The sequence below is a fragment of the Oncorhynchus mykiss genome, chromosome 8, assembly GCF_057628025.1.
Source record: "Oncorhynchus mykiss isolate SJ-2025 chromosome 8, ASM5762802v1, whole genome shotgun sequence".
Taxonomy (NCBI): domain Eukaryota; kingdom Metazoa; phylum Chordata; class Actinopteri; order Salmoniformes; family Salmonidae; genus Oncorhynchus; species Oncorhynchus mykiss.
Genome location: NC_143029.1, coordinates 14,794,363 through 14,811,311, shown reverse-complemented (window position 1 = coordinate 14,811,311; position 16,949 = coordinate 14,794,363). Strand labels below are relative to the sequence as shown.

General features: G+C 42.7%; 1 protein-coding gene across 1 annotated transcript in view; it reads right to left on the bottom strand.

Annotated features, from left to right (window-relative positions):
- Positions 1 to 16,680, bottom strand: part of LOC110529438 (putative E3 ubiquitin-protein ligase RNF144A-A) — a 46,774-nt gene extending 30,094 nt beyond the window's left edge. The window contains exon 1 of the mRNA XM_036984819.2: positions 16,343 to 16,680. The gene's annotated coding sequence lies outside the window, so the exon portion shown is untranslated. The remainder of the gene's footprint in view (positions 1 to 16,342) is intronic.
- Positions 16,681 to 16,949: the final 269 nt, after the last annotated feature.

The window sequence follows — 16,949 nt, the reverse complement described above, 5'->3', positions numbered from 1 at the left end:
CTCATTGGATATAATGGCTAGAATGATCTAGAACAGGGGTGTCAAACTCATTCCATGGAGGGCCTAGTGTCTGCAGTTTTTTTTATTTTTTTTCTTTCAATTAAGTCCTAGACAACCAGGTGTTGGGAGTTCCTTACTAATTAGTGATCTTAATTAATCAATCAAGTACAAGGGAGGAGCGAAAACCCGCAGATACTTGGCCCTCCGTGGAATGAGTTTGAGAGAGAATGAAAAGACTGTTACCCAGGCTAACTGCTATCTATTTTTTACTTTATTTTTTCATTGTTAGAGCAGCCACTATAATGGATACTCTGTGGTAACACGATAACTGAAATGTGTTAGTCACACGCGATATCTCAATTGGCCCAAGAGGGGGCGCTGCATCATTCATGGGAGACTGTTTACTGTTGCCTTGTTTTCCCTTGATGATGATGACCGGGACCTGCTAGTGGTAGTTTGGTGCACTGTGCTTAACATTTTCGGTTAGGGATTTTTTCTTAACGTTAATTAAGTATCCCAATGTTGCTTAATGGCTCACTTGCCCTTGTTTGACCTGTAAACCACAGGTTTCTACAAAGGGTTCCATCACGGGTATCTTTAGGATTCTTGTGGTCAAGTACACAACTGAGGAAAAGTGGATCAATCTCTTTATATCGTTATCTGGAGACTAAAGATTGTTCACTGTTAAAGGGCATGCATGCATACTATATAAAACGTTCATTTTCGAATAAAGTTAAACACCATGGGAGCGATCTCAAGGCCCTTTCACAGCACACGAAGTGACAAGGTCTTTGTTTTCCTTAGCAGAAGTCCACAGAGATCGGAGAGAATCTCTGGCTTCTGAATCTAACTCTAGCCAGTCAGAAAAGTGAAATGTAGGTCTCCTAAATTAGTGTCTATAATTGGATTAGAACAAGGAAAAGCACACAGCTTCCAAAGAGGAGAGGAAGGTGTGTGCCTTGTGTCTGGAAGAACAGTCTTTAAGGAAGATAAGTGCGTGCGCGAGAGAGAGAGTGAGAGAGCGAGAGAGAGAAAGAGAGAGAGAGCGAGAGCGAGAACGAGAGAGAAAGAGAAAGAGAAAGAGAGAGAGAGAGAGAGAGAGAGAGAGAGAGAGAGAGAGAGAGAGAGAGAGAGAGAGAGAGAGAAAGAGAGAGAGTAATCCACTTTGCTTGACCAGCAGAAATCAACAAAGGAAAGTAATGGTCTGTTCCACAGGGGAAAAGAAGCACTACTGAGACAATTATTACAGTAGAACAAGATGATCTCTGAGATCCAACCTCCTGCCAAATGTATGACCATATTATAGACACATATTTCCCTCAGATTACAGACCCACAAAGAATTAGAAAATAAATCCAATTTTGATAAACTCCCATATCTATTGGGTGAAATACCAGTGTGCAATCACAACAGCAAGATGTGTGACTTGTTGCCACAAAAAAAGGGCAACCAGTGAAGAACAAACACCAATGTAAATTCAACCCACATTTACATGTATTTATTTTCCCTTTTGTACTTTAACTATTTGCACATCGATACAACACTGTATATATACATTTGAAATGTCTTTATTCTTTTGGAACTTTTGTGAGTGTAATGTTGACCGTTCATTTTTTTATTGTTTATTTCACCTTTGTTTATTATCTATTTCACTTGCTTTGGCAACGTAAACATATTAATATTAAACATATTTAATATTAAAGAAGTCTCAAGGTATTGCTCGCCTGAGGTAGAGTACCTTATGATAAGTTGTTGACCACACTATCTACCAAGAGAGTTCTCATATATATTATTCGTAGCCGTCTATTTACCACCACAAAAGTGAAGCTGGCACAAAGACAGCTCTCAAACAACACTATAAGGCCATAAGCAAAGAAGAAAATGCTCACCCAGAAGTGGTGCTCCTAGTGGCCGGGGACTTTAATGCAGGCAAACTTAACCTCTCTGCGCACCGAACCCGGTGATCGCTACATAAATAGTCATATTAAACATTCATGAAAATACAAGTGTCTCACATGTTTCGAAAGCCTAGAATCTTGCTAATCCAACTGCGTTGTCAGATTTAAAAAAGGATTTACTGCGAAAGAATACGATGCAATTATCTGAGGATAGTGCCCCATAAAAAACAACTATTTCAACCAGCACAGGCGTAACAAAATCCCAAACTGCAATAAAATAAATAGTTTACCTTTGACGATCTTCCTCTGTTTGCAATCCCAATGCTCATTGTTACACAATGAATGGTCTTTTGTTTGATAAAATCCATTTTTATAGCCTAACACGAACATTTTGTGAACCGCTTGTGTTGTGAATTCCGTCTCATTCCATTTTCGACGACACATTCAATGTAAATACACACACCAAACGTGACTTTTCCATTCATGTTTGGTTTCATTGCAATCAACTGGTTTGTTTGTAACACAACCAAACCTGATGGATCATTTCGCGGGACATATTGACTGAAAGAAACTGATTTGAAGACAACAAGTAACGACATCATTGTGCACGAATGATATGACCGCTGTTTCGTTGATTGACTGTATTTTAACCCAATGACCACTGATCGTCTTGAAATCTAGCTGGGTAGATAGCCAATGAGCTGAGGTAAACGGCAATATGTAATGTTTATGTGTTGGAAGACCAACCCATGTAGTAATCTCCGGCGTAAAGAGGGTCATTCGCCATTGAAGATTCATACCGGAAGGAGCCACGCATGTTACGCACCGCACTGTTTTGGTAAAGCGCATCTTCAGCTGTTTATATATCAATCAGTATGGCGACTAAGTCAGGGAAAGCTAAATCTAAGTCTAGATATACAGATGTACACACAATTTTAGAAGAAATTGATCGGGAAAGTGAGACAGAGATTGTTGGAGGACGATTAATTTAGCGATTCCCAAATGGAGGAAAATATTTTTCCCCTCACTGTAATAGGCGGTGTCAGAGGAAAGCCCATAAAATTGTCAGAGACTCCAGTCACCCAAGTTATAGACTGTTTTCTCTGCTACCGCACGGCAAGCTTTACCGGAGCGCCAAGTCTAGGACCAAAAGGCCCTTCAACAGCTTCTACCCTCAAACCATTAGACTGCTGAACAATTCATAAAAATCGCCACCGGACAATTTACATTGACCCCCCCCCCCCCCCCCTTGTACACTGCTGCTACTCGCTGTTTGTTTGTTACCTATGCATAGCCACTTCGCCCCCACCTACATGTACAGATTACATCAACTAGCCTGTACCCCTGCACACTGACTTGGTAGCGGTGCCCCCTGTATATAGCCTCATTATTGTTATTCTTATTGTGTTACTTTTTATTATTACTTTTTATTTTAGCTTACTTGGTAAATAATTTCTTCTTCTTGAGCTGCACTGTTGGTTTAGGGCTTGTAAGTAAGCATTTCACATTAAAGTCTGCACTTGTTGTATTTGGCGCATGTGGAAAATAAAGTTTGATTTGATTTGATATGTTTCCCATGCCAACAAAGCCCCTTAAATTGAATCGAAATTGAATTGAGAGAGAGAACGAACTCATCTGATCTACACCAGTCAGAATGAACACATCTGACCTACACCAGTCAGAATGAACACATCTGACCTACACCAGTCAGAATGAACATGTCTGATCTACACCAGTCAGAATGAACATGTCTGATCTACACCAGTCAGAATGAACATGTCTGATCTACACCAGTCAGAATGAACATGTCTGATCTACACCAGTCAGAATGAACATGTCTGATCTACACCAGTCAGAATGAACACATCTGACCTACACCAGTCAGAATGAACACATCTGACCTACACCAGGCAGAATGAACACATCTGACCTACACCAGTCAGAATGAACACATCTGACCTACACCAGTCAGAATGAACACATCTGACCTACACCAGGCAGAATGAACACATCTGACCTACACCAGTCAGAATGAACACATCTGACCTACACCAGTCAGAATGAACACATCTGACCTACACCAGTCAGAATGAACATGTCTGATCTACACCAGTCAGAATGAACACATCTGACCTACACCAGTCAGAATGAACACATCTGACCTACACCAGTCAGAATGAACATGTCTGATCTACACCAGTCAGAATGAACATGTCTGATCTACACCAGTCAGAATGAACATGTCTGACCTACACCAGGCAGATTGAACACATCTGACCTACACCAGTCAGAATGAACATGTCTGATCTACACCAGTCAGAATGAACATGTCTGATCTACACCAGTCAGAATGAACATGTCTGATCTACACCAGTCAGAATGAACATGTCTGATCTACACCAGTCAGAATGAACACATCTGACCTACACCAGTCAGAATGAACATGTCTGATCTACACCAGTCAGAATGAACATGTCTGACCTACACCAGTCAGAATGAACATGTCTGATCTACACCAGTCAGAATGAACATGTCTGATCTACACCAGTCAGAATGAACATGTCTGATCTACACCAGTCAGAATGAACATGTCTGACCTACACCAGGCAGATTGAACATATCTGATTTACACCAGTCAGAATGAACACATCTGACCTACACCAGTCAGAATGAACACATCTGACCTACACCAGTCAGAATGAACACATCTGACCTACACCAGTCAGAATGAACACATCTGATCTACACCAGTCAGAATGAACACATCTGACCTACACCAGTCAGAATGAACACATCTGACCTACACCAGTCAGAATGAACACATCTGACCTACACCAGTCAGAATGAACAAGCTACCAAGCTAGCTACCACTCTAACCCTTTGCAACAACATCCCTTGAGAAAGGCAGCAGCTGAAATGTCAGGGACAGCTGAACTATATTTAATTCAATAAATGTAAAGACTAACAAAATGTATGATAAGTATTTCATATTTGTTGTGTGTGCACCCTCTTTCTGCATCAGAAGTGTCAAACAAATGTTGCCTACGGACCGCATTCGCTCTTCACCGAGGTCTGGAGGAGAACACTGAAAATGTGTTAGATTTCCACGCTGTCAAAATGAGCAAAAAATAGCCCTCTATCCATTGTTTTTGGAATTTTTGACGCCTTCTGACAATTCAGCTTTCGTTTCGATGATTCTTAGCAACATGGAAAGAGTGAAGAGACTACTGTATAAAAATGTAGGTCCAATATAATTTCTACACAGTTTCGATTTGGTTTTAGTCATTTCAATGTTGACTGATTATATATAATATATGCCATTTAGCAGACACTATTATCCAAAGAGACTTACAGTCATTCATTTTACATAAGGTCGGTCACTGGAATCAAACCCACTATCGTGGTGTTGCAAGCATCATGTTCTACCAACTGAGCTACAGAGGACCGAAGTCAACTAGCGAAATAACCAATACCCATCTCTATGTCTCGAGGCTGTCCAAGGTGGAGTCTTACTAGCCTACAGCTATTGACTTATTGCAGAGTACAGACTAAGTGCACAATGTAAGCTACATAGATACAAATACCAGAGGCAATTCATGAGAGATCATTTGAATTATAAAAGGTGTTCTCACCTCTTCTCTTGAGTCTGCGGGCAAATTGACTTTGCGGATGCTCTTTTGCCTTTTCAGAGACCAACCCAAGTACAGTCAAGTGAGATCTCTCCCCTTGTGAATCACTAAAACACTGCAGAGCGTGAGTCATTTCTCCTCAATCAAGAAAAAAGTTCAGCTAAAGTTCAAACCTTTTGTACAGTAATACAACACATCTCCTCTAGTGGCTCTTACATAAAGGGAACAGAAACCTCAGACTGTGGTATTTCACTTGATAAGGCCAATGGTGAGACGTCCAGCACCAAGAAAATAACAAAACTAGTTCAGGTTAATGAAACAGCAAACTAGAATACAATTCGGTGATCAGGTAGTCAGTTAATAGTTCCTCTCTAGCTTGTACCTGGCTTCTGAGAGAGATAGAAAAATAGAGCGAAAGCAAGAAAGAGGAAAGATAGAGAGACACTGAAAGAGAGAGTCGTCAAAATAGAGAGAGAGCGAGATAAAAATATTGTTATTTGGTCCTAAACAGAATACCTGACCACTGTGACTGACCCAAAGCCAGTGTTTGCACAAAGACTAGGGTTTTTGGTTAAATAGTCAGTTAGATGGGTATATTAATTAGACTAGGGCCGGGGAGGGTCCATTTTGTGTTGGTTGTCCTTCACATTATCAGGGTACACTATGTACAGGCTTTTGTCACAGTCTAATTGGTACTTTAGTTGAGTTTATCAAGGCTAATAATGTGGACAAGTTGAGTGCCCGTCTGAAGCACGTTTGGAGCAGTGGACTAAAGAGCAGATGGCACAGATTGCTGAGCACTACAATATTGAATTAGATCGTAAGCAATTGAAAAACAATATGAAGGCCAATCTAAAAGCCAAACTAGTTGAGGAAGGAATCCTAACTGTTCGAGAGCCACAGTTTGTTACTCCAGTTGTGTCACCAGGTGTCACTGGTTTAAGTTTTGAGCAACGAGTTAATGCTGCTAGAAAAATAGCAGATTAAACAAACTGAGTTGGCAAAATGATAAACTAGACCTAATCAGAGAGGGTAAACTTAGACACGAGTCATCAGTTTTGCCAGTAATAAACTATCCAACTGAGAACATAAGAAATGTGCATTTACTTCCTAAGTTTAATGAAAAGGACCAAGAAACATGTTTCTCTCCCTTTGAGCGAGTAGCAGAATCTAGAGATTGGTCTGATGCAAATCGTACTTTACTGCTACAGTGTGTGTTAACTGGTGAAGCTCAAGAGGCCTGTTCAGGGTTAAGTATAGCAGATTCAGGTCTATGAAACGGTGAAAAATTTGTTGTTAAAAGCCTACGAATTGATCCATGAGGCTTATAAGCAGCATTTTCAAATTGGAAGAAAGGTGACAAGCAAACCTACGTAAAATTTGTACGTAATTTAGTGTCTCAGTTTAATCGTTAGTGCTCTGTAACAGAGGTAGATACATTTGAGCAACTGTCTGATCTGGTGGTACTTGATCAGTTTAAGAATTCAGTTCCAGAGCGTGTCACAACTTATATTAGTGAGCACAAGGTGAAAAGTCTGTGTGGCAGCAGTTCAATCAGATGAGTATGTCTTGACCCATAAAAGCTTTTTTTGTGGATTCTGGTCATCATTCTGAAACTGCCCGTACTAGAGTACTTCTACCCTCACCAAAAGTTTTCAAGGTTTGGAGCAGATCAATGCTTTAAGGTTGATTGTGGCATACGAGGTAGAAATGATCTAAACAGAGTATGTAACTACTGTCAAGGAAAGGGACACTGCAAAAATGAATGTCCTGTCCTTAAAGCAAAAAATTCTGGTGGCAAGTCAAAATAACAGTTTTCTGGCCTAGCTATATCACTTAGTCCAAGTACTGTATCTCAGCTTGAGAAGCATGCATATCCTTTTGGAAAAGCCAGTGCTTCTGACTATGCTGCATACATTTCTGAGGGATATATCTTGCATGTAGGACGGGATGAGAAAGTGCAAGTCAAAATCTTGCGAGACACAGGCTCTGTGGAATCATTTGTTTGTGAGTCAGATACAGGTGATTCTATACTCATTTGTGGGATGGGGTTGTTTGTTTTTCCTGTGCCTGTGCATACATTGAAACTTGACTCAGATCTTGTGAAAGGTTTGTGTTGGTGCATCCTCAACTAACAGTTCAGGGTATTGGTCTCATTCTTGGTAACCAGTTAGCTGGTGTAGAGGTCTGGGTTGGGGTGCCACCACCTTGTGGTTACACAGCAAACCCCTGTTCTCCCTGCACCTGAGGAGTCAGACCCCTGTTCTCCCTGCTCCTGATGAGTCAGACCCCTGTTCTCCCTGCTCCTGAGGAGTCAGACCCCTGTCCTCCCTGCTCCTGAGGAGTCAGACCCCTGTTCTCCCTGCTAGTGAGGAGTAAGAACTCTCCAGATAGTCCTGTTATCTATCCAGCTTGTGCAGTGACACGTGCCATGAGCCGTGAGGTGTCAGTAACTGAATATAATTCTGTCTGTTACAGAACCGTTTGACCAGCCTTTGCCTGAACATCTCCATCTGTTTCTTGTGATGATTTGTTGAAGGAACAGCAGGATGACCCATCTTTGAAGGAACTGTTTGCCAGAAGTTGTCAGGAGAGTAAAGGATTTAGTCCAAATTATTTGTTTTTTGGACATGCGGCACGTGGCCCTCTGGCTGTGTTGCAGGACAGCTGCGGAACAATAGAGCCACCACTAAATGTGCTTGATTATGTCAATGGTTTTCGTAATAGACTGCCCTCTACTAGTGAAATTGAAAAAGAGAAACTGGAAATTGCACAAGTAAAGATGAAGAATATTTATGACAGTCGGTCTGAACATAGACAATTTAGCCCTGGTGACCAGGTTTTAGCTCTGTTACCTATTGTAGGTTCTCCTTTTCAGGCTAATTTCACGGGTCCTTTCACGGTGGTGCGCAAAGTTCTCACCATACAACATTTTTGTATTTATTATTTAGTTTAAATGTGTTCCTTTTTTACATTTAAGTAATGTGTGGTCTTCCCTTTTGTTGTGCCCACTGGAGCTGCTGCTTCTTGTGTTTAGCTGATAGGAGTGGAACCCGGTGTGGTTGTCTGCTGCAATAGCCCATCCGTGACAAGGACCGGGGAGTTCTGCATTCCCAGATGCCGTTCTGCACACCACTGTTGTAATGCACTGTTATTTGCCTGTTTGTGGACCGCCTGTTATTTTGCAGGTTTCTTGCCATTCTCCTTCGACCTTTCATCAACAAGCTGTTTTTGGCCACAGAACTGCTGCTGACTGGATGTTCTTTGTTTGTTACACCATTCTCTGTAAACCGTAGACTCTGTCGTACGTGAAAAGCCCAGGAGGCAGGTCGTTTCTGAGATACTGGAACCGCCGCACCTGGCACCGATGATCATACCCCGTCAGTCACTTAGGTCACTTGTTTTGCCCATTCTAACGTTCAATCGAACAGTAACTGAATGCCTTGATGCCTGCTTAATATAGCAAGCCATGGCCACGTGACTCACTGTCTGTAGGAGCGAATAATTTTTGTGAACAGGGTGGTGTACCTAATAAACTATGTTTCTCATGCCAATAAAGCCTTTTGAATTGAATAAATTATAGAGGGACATATAGGGACAGAGAAACAAAGAGAATGCAAGGTAGATAGAGAAATATGGAGAGAGAGTTATGGGGAGAGAGAAAGAGCGAGCGAGAGGAAAAGATGGAGTGAGAGAGAAAGAGACAGACGGAGAAAAAAGAGTGCGCGAGAGAGAGAGGTCTGCATTGATTACATCACCTGCCCTCCCTACACCAGGAACAGCACTGCTCCATCTGCTCGGCCTTGGTACAATACACACTACTACTGTACTGCATGCCAGGGAGAGGGGGAAATAGAGAGGGAGGAGAGAGCAAGCTGAAACATTAAATTGAGAACACAATACTAGAGGAAACGAGAAAGGGAGTGGAGGGAAAAGGGAGAGGTACAGTTAAGAAACACAGTACAGTATGTGTTTATAATACATGGACGTGGCCAGTGAGTTAGTAGTGAGTGACAGGCTGGCCCCAGGACGAGAGGAGAGGCAGTGGTATAGGGGTTACGTCCCAAATGGCACCTTATTCCCTATTTAGAGCACTACTTTTGACCAATACCAATAGGTGTCTGGTCAAAAGTAGTACACTATATAAGGAATAGGGTGCCTTTCTGGACACAAAGAAAATGTGTTCAGTTCACAAGAGGAAATATGACTGTTCCTCCCTTTGTGCTCAGTGCTCAGCCTATATTTCTAAACAAACATGCTCTTCTCATCTAAAATGTATTCTTCTCCAGTACTGTTTACAATGAAGTGATAACATTAGAAAGGGATTCATTCCTATTCTATCCTTTCCAAGATTATAGCCCAGCCCCAAACATAGTCTGAATCCCAAATGGCACCCTATTTTCCCTATATAGTGTACTACTTTTGACCAGAACCCTATTGCCAAACGTTGTGCATTAAATAGTGAATAGGATGCAATTTGGGATGCTACCGTAGCCTTCTACTGAGTCCTGGACCCGGGAGCCAAGGAAAGGAAGTGACAGCAGCCTGAGGAAACCGCAGCATTTCCTGTTGTTGGCACGAGACACAACTGGCACCCTGCCTGCTGAATCCTAAAGGCCCCATTCACACAGGCAGGATATAGGCATGCTGGGAGGGGGGGGGGGGGACATGCAATGGTGAGGCTACTAGGAGAGCTGAAAGACAAGTTCACTTAAATTCACAGTATTTAGAGATTGGAATTGGGAAGAGGATAGGGAAATGCCTTAATATAACCCTATACAGCATACCCCTTTCAGGAATCAATACCAGTGGTGTAGCATTAGTCTATACAATAAACACAAACATATGCATGTACGGTATATACATGAGTACATGCATGTCTATGAGCAATAGATACTTCATATATTAATGCCACATTAGTGATGAGCCTCTATCAGATGGAATGTCATTTCATGTGAATGACATGATCCACTTAGCTAGCTGGACACAAACACTTACCAGATTAGATGAATGCTTGGTTTAAGTGATGAATGCTTGGTTGGGGATCAAGGGGAATTATTGATCACCAGATTAGACGAATGCTTGGTTGGGGATCAAGGGGGATTATTGATCACCAGATTAGACTAATGCTTGGTTGGGGATCAAGGGGGATTATTGATCACCAGATTAGACGAATGCTTGGTTGGGGATCAAGGGGGATTAGTGATCACCAGATTAGACGAATGCTTGGTTGGGGATCAAGGGGGATTAGTGATCACCAGATTAGACGAATGCTTGGTTGGGGATCAAGGGGGATTAGGGATCACCAGATTAGACAAATGCTTGGTTGGGGATCAAGGGGGATTAGTGATCACCAGATTAGACAAATGCTTGGTTGGGGATCAAGGGGGATTAGTGATCACCAGATTAGACAAATGCTTGGTTGGGGATAAAGGGGGATTAGTGATCACTTACAATCCCCAACAATTTGTGTTTTCTCAAGGTGCCTATCAAATCAGAAGAATATAGGCTATGTACTGTAGCGGTGTTTGTTATGGTGAAGCAAGCAGGTGACTCAAAGTCTTCCTGTCTGGTTACTGCTAGAGATGAAAGAGGCCACACACCATGGAATGAAAATGTATATTTGAACTAAATCCCTTTTATGGCCATTGGATAATGAGGACAGTGCTTTATGGCCAAACAAAGGTTTTTAAACACTCTGACTATAAGGGGATGCAATGTTTTCACTACCTTTACATGGAGAATGGTTTAGTGTATTTCATCACTGAATGCAGACTGAACAGTGAGCTAAGCGTTTTGCTATCAGTGCATATAAATGTAGCCTACTGTCAGACAAAAGTTTGCTAGGTGCAAATGAGCTAAAGCTGAACTTGACATGAATCATAAATTCAACAGCTGGCGTGGGCTGGATGGATTTCTCACTTTCCGCTGGATTTCTTCACAGTCAGTCACACAGACATCTTTAAGATGCTTAGAGGACTTACTTTGTGAAAACTTACCATGTTTACTTGTAAAGTATGACACCATGGTTACGTTCCAAATGGCACACTATTCCCTACTTAGTGCACTACTTTTAACACATACAAATACAAATTAGGGACTAAGCCCATCACATTCCACCTGCAGGCATGACATGTGACTGAAGTTACTTCCAGTCTACCAGAGGACACAAGGTTCACTAACAGAACAAAAGAGTAAAAGCAGAATAGAACACAAATTAAATCTCTTAACATTTCCTGGATTACCACATATATCAGCATTCACCATCACCACACATACAATCAATGCTTCTGAACTGATCATACATTGATCAGACAGAAATCCTTATGAAGACTTACCCTTGAAGTACCATCACAGCTATGGAGTAGACCCGGTCCTAGTAAGAACGGACACTTCTGATCTCAGATGCAGAATTCAGATAACTAACAGAGATAGGGGAGCTAGAAGAACCTGTTCTAATTTTGGCACCCAGAACCAAATAATGTTCACGTTATGAGAGATTAGTTCCTAAACCATTCATATGAATGTACCACATCAAAAGCTAACAGTGCTGTCCATCTAACCTCACCAACCGTATGGCTTTCTACTGAATGAGCGGTCTCCTGCCAGCTCTGGGATTTTTATCTACGGGTCTGTCCTGACAGGGCAGTGCACTGGGCAGAGAGAGCAGGTTGCTGCTGTCTGCAGACAGACAAACCTCTCTGTGTGTGGCTGTGGCTAGCTTGGCCTGGGGAGAGTGTACTGTGCGGCTATGCTGTGGGCAGGAAGACTGGGAGCCAGCTGCCTGGCAGGCACATAGTGTTCTGGATTCAGCACTGGAACCCTGGCCTGGCCTACAGGCCCGTCTCACTACTCATGAAAGAAACATTCTTCAGCTCCATTTACACTAATCCAGCTGTACCTTGCCCTCTCCACTCTCAACCCAGAATGGTTCTCCTTAGCTCTGGTCCAGGGCACTAGGAGCCTTCAGCGCCAGCAAGCCGCACATAACGGCCTGGACCAGAGCTAGGTTCTGGACCTGTGTGGTGGTTGTTAGAGGGATTCAGAGAGAGGGGGCACACAGTAGTTGTATGTTCAAACCCAATGGGAGCTGTGGATAGGTAAGGTGAACATGAGGTAAAAATGGATCTGCTTGCTATATAGGTATCATGGAGTTTTTTCAGACAATTCAGGATCTAAATACTGTGCAAAGAGAGACATAATATATATTTTTAAACTGTTACAATATTTGGGTCATTGCTGCTACTGAAGTAACAATCCCATATCAAAGACTTGGTTGGACAGCTGTACCTTCAGTATACCTTCAGTCAGACTAGGCTGGTGGGTCAAGAGGCTTTTCTGTGTCTGCAGACTACTAGGCCTGTCAAGCAGCTACTAGGCCTGTCAAGCAGCTACTAGGCCTGTCTGATCACAGTGGAGGCTAAAGGAGCCTTCTAACTCAGAAGCTCGGCCCACTGGGCCATACAATGTAAGGGGCTGTGTTACTTCACTGGCTGGTGGGACATGATGTAACGATATAATGACAAATCATGATGTGCGTCCTAAATGGAACCTTATTCCCTAAATAGTGCACTATTTTACCTCAAACTTCCTAAGTGTTCAATTAAGTGTTACCCACAATGAGGCTGATTTGAGGAATGTATCTCCTCTCCACTGGTTGTGAGTGACTGGACTGGTAAGAATGACAAATAGCCATAGGGAAAACACCATAATCACCATGTTCTAGCCCAGGGCTCTCCAACTCTTTCCCCAAAGAGCTTCCATCCTGTAGGTTTTCGCTCCAACCCAAATCTAACATACCTAAATTGTTTTATTTATATTTTACTAGGCAAGTGGGTTAAATGCCTGTTCAGGGGCAGAACGACAGCCTAGGAACAGTGGGTTAAATGCCTGTTCAGGCAGGGGGGTTTGAACTTGCAACCTTCCGGTTCCTAGTCCAACGCTCTAACCAATAGGCTACCCTGCCGCCCCCTAATAATCTAATAATTAACTGGTTGATAAGCTGAGTCAGGTTAGTTACAGTTGAGATTGGAGTGAAAACCTCCAGGAAGGTAGCTCCCAAATGGCACCCTATTCACTATAGTGCAGTGCACAACTGTTGACTAGGGCCCATAGGGCTCTGTTCAAAAGTAGTACACTACTATGTAGGAAATACAGTGATATTTGGGACACACATCCTTACTTTCTTTCAGACTGGTTCTCATCATATAAGGCCAGAACAAGCCAAAGCCCACGGCACTAAGCCTGTACATTTACAAAACATGAATCACCTCCTGCAGAGGGTTATACAAGCAATGCCCACTACTGTACGTCAGCAGAATTATTTGGTTGACATTATCCTACATAGGCTCTTTAGGCTTGCCAATTCATATTCACAACAACATGAAAAAAAAACTAATTTGGCCTGATCTTCAATTGCTGACTGATATTATGATAAACAATGAGCATTTAACAAAAAATAGGGAAAAGAGAACATTGACTTTGAAGAAACAAGGGTGTTGTTCAAGAACAGTTTGACACAATTAAATAGGTGGGTTCACTGTGCTGCCATGGAGGTGATGTCCTATGAGTCCCCCCCAAAAGTATCTACTGCAGGGGTATTCAACCAGGGGTCAAGGTACTGTAGGGGTATTCAACCGGGGGTCAAGGTACTGTAGGGGTATTCAACCGGGGGTCAAGGTACTGTAGGGGTATTCAACCGGGGGTCAAGGTACTGCAGGGGTATTCAACCGGGGATCAAGGTACTGCAGGGGTATTGAACCGGGGATCAAGGTACTGCAGGGGTATTCGTCCGGGGATCAAGGTACTGTAGGGGTATTCAACCGGGGGTCAAGGTACTGCAGGGGTATTCAACCAGGGGTCAAGGTACTGCAGGGGTATTCAACCGGGGATCAAGGTACTGCAGGGGTATTCAACCGGGGATCAAGGTACTGCAGGGGTATTCAACCTGGGGTAAAGGTACTGCAGGGGTATTCCACCGGGGGTCAAGGTACTGCAGGGGTTCTACAATATTTTAAAGTGACAATTTATTTATTTGTTCAATGTTTTTATGAATATCGCCAGCAACAACGGAATAAACCCATTTTGACAGGTGTATAAAATTGAGCACAGCCGTGCAATCTCCACATTGGCAGCAGAATGGCCTTACTGAGGAGCTCAGTGACTTTCAACGTGGCACTGTTATAGGATGCCAACTTTCCAACAAGTCAGTTTGTCAATTTCTGCTCTGCTAGAGCTGCCCTGGTCAACTGTAAGTGCTGTTATTGTGAAGTGGAAACGTTTAGGAGCAACAACATCTCAGCCGTGAAGTGGTAGGAACACAAGCTCACAGAACGGGACCGCCAAGTGCTGAAGCATGTAAAAATCGGCTATCCTCAGTTGCAACCTCACTATCGAGTTTGAAACTGCCACTGGAAGCAACATCAGCACTAGAACTGTTTGTCGGGAGCTTCATGAAATAGGTTTCCATGGCCGAGCAGCTGTACATAGAGCCTAAGAACACCGTGTGCAATGCCAAGTGTTGGCTGGAGTGGTGTAAAGCTCGTCGCCATTGGACTCTGGAGCAGTGGAATCACGCTTCACGATCTGGCAGTCCTACGGACAAAACTGGGTTTGGCTGCCAGGAGAACGCTACCTGCCCGAATGCATAGTGCCAACTGCCAATTTGGTGAAGGAGGAATAATGGTCTGGGGCTGTTTTTCATGGTTCGTGCTAGGCCTCTTAGTTCCAGTAAAGGGAAATCTTAAAGCTACAGCATACAATGACATTCTAGACGATTCTGTGCTTCCAACTTTGTGGCAACAGTTTGGGGAAGGCCCTTTCCTGTTTCAGCATGACAATGCCCATGTGCACAACGCGAGGTCCATACAGAACGGTGTGGGAGAACTTGACTGGCCTGCACAGAGCCCTGACCTCAGCCCCATCGAACACCTTTGGGATGAATTGGAACGCTGACTGCGAGCCTGGCCTAATTGCCCAACATCAGTGCCGACCTCACTAACGCTCTTGTGGCTGAATGGATGCATGTCTCCAAAGCAATGTTCCAACATCTAGTGGAAAGCCTTCCCAGAAGAGTGGAGGCTGTTATAGCAGCAAAGGGGGAACCAACTCCATATTAATGCCCATGGTTTTGGAATGAGATGTTCAACGAGCAGGTGTCCACATACTTTTGTTCAAGTAGTGTATCTTTCTTTCTAGGCTATGTTATAGTTTATACCCCCTCTTCCAATTATAATGTCAGGATGTCAAAATAATTAAAAACTATGTACCAAATCTATTTATTTAAAAATGTTGATTATTTCTCCTTGCCATTATCATTCACTTGATGGTGAGAAAATAGTTCGCTAAGTTATCATGGGGTCCCTGGTCGCCGGTTTGCCTGGGACGGGTCCCTGGTCACCTGTTTGCCTGGGAGGGGTCCCTGTGCAAGGAAATACCCCTGATCTACTGAATCGGATAAGAGCCATGCTGGGAATTGTTAAGTGTATGTGCAGCCTACCTCCACAGACATCATTGTAGTGTAGTTCAGTTTCCTACTTCACAAACCATTCCATGACAGCTATAGCCTACATCCCTTAAGGGAATATAAGAATCCTTTATAAACATTAAAAAAAATACAAAAAGCAGACCACACACGCAAAACACATCATAAACCAAACAAAATTAACATTCCGTTGACGCAAGCAGAGCACAGACTGCCTCGATATGTGTTGTTTGTTACATTGTAACAACACGTAACAGCTGCGTCCAAACAACATGCACAGCTAATCTGTAACATTTACATTGTAACAACATGATGTTATGTATCCAGGTTACCTTGAATTCAGACTATTGCTTGTCAGTTTTCTTGAGGAAGGACAGGAGCCTTGTTTTCCATCCAGACTATCCTTTCAAACGACCTTTTCTAGTCGTTGCAGTTTGGCTCAAGTATTATCGACAACAGCCTTGCTGTCAGTGGACATCAACATTTATGTCTCTCTCTCTTCTTAAAAAGTATAATTGACAGCTCTAGCAGTTGGTTCGCTTATCAAAATCAACTGTTCGGTGGAAAAATGTCATTTGTATGCGTTATAGAGCCGCAAAAGCTCAGGAGGGGGAATTGCTGTATTCTGAGATATGTGGCACCGCGAAGAGCCCTCTGTCGAGCACAAGGCGTCATGAACAGGGTTTTCCCTGATTATGAGGTAATCCCTTTCAGTGTTTGGGAAGGAAAAACACAAGCCTAAAACAATTAATGTACCAGTACTGCCACCTGCTGTTTGGATTGGGTCGTATTATGGAATAATGTTTATTTATAGAAGATATCGGCCTATAATCTGTAAAACATTTTTTTTACCAGTAGGATAGACAATGCAACAAGACTCACTGAATATTAGCAATCATTGATTAAACTGCTTTTTAATTGTTAAGAGTCAACTTGTTT